The sequence below is a fragment of the Lissotriton helveticus genome, chromosome 3_1, assembly GCF_964261635.1.
Source record: "Lissotriton helveticus chromosome 3_1, aLisHel1.1, whole genome shotgun sequence".
NCBI classification, from domain to species: Eukaryota; Metazoa; Chordata; class Amphibia; order Caudata; family Salamandridae; genus Lissotriton; species Lissotriton helveticus.
The window spans coordinates 128,675,823-128,679,577 of NC_136061.1; positions in this window are offsets into that span (position 1 = coordinate 128,675,823).

Here is a 3,755-nt window from a genome sequence, read left to right on the forward strand (position 1 = left end):
CTAAGCAAGCGCTTAGAAACCGCTCGGTGATTTGCGCTATATAAATTCCTGTACATTTACATTTACAATGTGACGTGTTCATGTGAAGAAATTTTTAATGATTGTGTTCCTTTGAGCCATTCCTGCTGCAGCTGCTCTGCGGTGTGATCCACCTGCCTCATCTTCATCATCATCGTTCGGTGCATCTGGCACTTGGATCCATGGGGTATTGGCGCGTACACATATGTTGTGCAACACACAGCATGCAATGATCATCTTGCACACTATTTCCGGGCTGTACAGGAGTCTTCCACCTGTGATGTCCAGGCATCTGAAATGTGAACATGCCAAATGAGTGCTCCACAATGCCCCTGGTACGTTTGTGGGCTGCATTGTACTGCCTCTGGGCCTGGGTGTTCGTGTCTCGATTTCATCACTTGCACTCATGACTGTCTGCGCATGTCAACTAGCCTGACAATGAGACTGTGATATTGGCCGTTGAAGGTGGTCGGCCACGTGTGTGAAGGCCTATGGTCAAGATATGGCGGACACAGAGACACATGCAGTATTTACTTTGTTGGCCATCCCGTAAGTTAACCTCGCCCAGAGCCCAGGGCTATTTATTCCCACTCCTACGCTGGACTGGCGTACGCCGGCCCAGCCCACTCCGCTTATGCTTACAGGGGGGGACGACATAGCTACATGTCCAAGGTCTTTCCCACTGCCTGAGGTAACATGGTTGCGTCCACTGTCCACAACACTACAAACACCAGCAGTATATGTCCACATGGACATGTCTGTGTTCTGCATACTGAAGTCTGTCAAGCACATCACCGCCACACTTGGCATTGTGTACATTCTTATTCATGGGTCACTTGCCTCCTTCGCAAAGACTTGTGCCCACATGTATCAAAGTCAATTGCATTCGCAAACGGTGCGAATCACAATTTTCGGCCGTTTGCGAATGCACTTGACTAATTTGGAATGCATCATGCATTTCGCAATTTTAGGAATTGCAACCATGTTGCGATTTCTAAAATTGCGATTGCATTTAAGAAATCGCAATTTCAGATTTCTTAAATGCAATGCATGATCATTTTTTAATTGCGAATTTGCAATTTGGAAGTGGTAAAATAGCATGAAGATGAACTTCATGCTAATTTACCGAAAACGTTCAAATATGCACAAATTGCATTTTTGAAAGTTTTAATTTACACACACACATGCCCTTGGGGCATGTGTGTGTGTAAATTGCATTTAAAGTTACATTTCAGGGGTGCAGGGAGGGGTTCTTTGGACCCCCCTGCACCCTTGAAATTGCATTCACATTTTGCGAATCGCAATTTGAAATTCGCAAAAAGTGAATGCCTTCCCATTCATTCCTACGGGCCTTTTGGCCCATAGGAATCAATGGGAAGGGTTTTCCTTAATTGCGATTCGCAAATTGTGAATCGCAATTAAGGAAAAATACCGAATCTCAAAAATAAATGCGAATTTTTCATGCATTGCAGTTTGGGATTTCTAAATTGCGATTCCTTAATTTTCGCAATTTAGGAATCGCAAACGGGTGCAATGATGCATGTGGCCGCAGGTCCCCACCTCTCCCTCCCCACATTCAGCAATTGTGTGGCAGAGGTGCCATGACGTGGATGGTTTGTCTACATGGCTGGCCACGGTTACCACAGTTACTTGTGTTGTCGTGTCTGGTAGGTGGGCATGTTGTTTGGCATGTTGTATGTGATTTTGTAATGTGTGCATTCCCACAGTTGTGAGTTGCATCATTGTGGAGTTGAGGTGTGTGGTGTGTTCATTTGGTACTTACCAACGAGCAGTGCATTTCCATAGGTGCCATCCTGGGAGCGCTGGTTGAAGATGGTCTGTCGGAATATGTAGGAATCATGCACACTGCCTGGATAGTTGGGGACGACGTTGGTGAAGAGTCCAATGTGGTCCACTATTGCCTGCACATTGATGGAATGCGTGTGCTTTCTATTGCAGTCATTGTGTGCAGTGTCAGCAGGGGGCACAAGTAAGATATGGGTGCAGTCAATTGCCCCCAACACGTGCGGGAAGCCAGCTATGGCGTAGAAGCCTTGCTTGGTCTCTAGCTGTTCCTGCACAGAGTAGGGTAAGTGAAGGTGCTGGGGTACCAAGCTGATGATGGCATCCAAGACAGTTGTGAGGAACTTTGATAGGGCTGGCTGTGAGACTCCTCCGACTCTGGCAGTTGTTGGTTGGAAGATACCAGAGGCCAACAGTTGCAGCACAGTCAGCAGCTTTGTCTGCAGAGGGATGTTGGTTCTCCGCTGTGTTAGTACCGTCAGCCTGTGGGCAATGTGGCTCAGGATGCAGAGGATAGTTGTCCTTTTGAGCCTGTAGTGAGCAATGATATCCTCTGGCGTTAAGTCTGTAAGGCTGGTGCATTTTCGGAAGGTCCGCTGTCTTGTTCTGCGCTGCCTCTGTGGTAGTCGAGGGGGTGGTCACAGGGGGGGGGCCTGGGGGTGGCGGCGGTGGGTGTTGCGGCCCTCTTGGGTCTCCGAGCTGCATGATCAGTAGCTCCATGTCATGTGTTGGTCTTTAGATGTGGCTCTGGGCTGGGCTCCCTTCCATACTGCAGGTTGCCATCCTGCTGAACACCGGTAGAAGGCAGGCGTTAAATCCCTGCTGCTAACACGCCTTATCACCTATTTTTGGATCGCATCGCCAATCTGGCTGGTTGTTGAGAATATCGCAAAGTGATGTTTTCGTGTGTTTTTGCACAGGAACGCCTACTCGGCATATCATTAGTATTAGTTGGCGCTCTCATCCGTGGCGAAGTATTTTGCTGCAGCTATCGCTGGAAAACTGGCGATATCGGCAGTTTGCCCCAGCATGGAAATTGGGCGATCAATCTATCGCCACTTTTATGGCGCTAAAGTGTTGATAAATCGGCAATAAGTCCTTGAGAATATGCCCTGAGTCTTATAAAATTAGTGCATTGAAGACCAAGCATACAACGATACGTGCCAATAGACCCGATTTATGCGGAAGACTCCTGATTTTTGAAGCTAAAAAAAGTTTGCTTTATTTTGGCTATCTCCTGCCTAAAATTGCCTAATGTTCAAAAGAAGTCAGTGGGGAAAATACATTCTCCCAATTATTCTTTTTAAATCTCCCACTTTGTTCTTCTAAAATGTTAGCATGTATGAAACAGACACGCCAGTGCTGTGCTTCCTAATACCTTTACTCATTAATAGCGATATTCAAAAATAAGCAGCGTAAGCCATGTCTAGCCATGAGTTTCGCAGTTTTCCCACGTTACAACTGTCAGGCTAAAAGCTCTCGTATGCTGTTAGGTTTCCGAGACTGGGCAGAATAAGCAAATCAGTTTTTTCCCTTGTGTAACATGCATTTTGGTGGAAGACATAACTTCCCCTACACTATCGAGGAAATCGGGTGTCAGGGGCAAGTGTAGACACCCTTTGTAGCACTTACACTTATTTCAACAGAGGGTGAGTTTGGAAGCACAGCAATTGTGGGAAAACATTGCACATCTTTATGAATGTTCATAAAGTTATGACTTTGTGATCGTCCATCCCAATGGCACTGCTGCTGGGACCTTCCTTTTCTTGTCATTGCCCCTCACTTAGGAAGAGCACATTTTCACAGAGATGGATGGTGTCTTGTAAATGTGTGTATACTTGTAAAGCGCAATGCCGCCCAATCTCGGGGCATCCTGGCACTCTATACCGCTGTGGAACCCATCCTGGCTATCCCTGTGAGATGCCCCCTCCAGG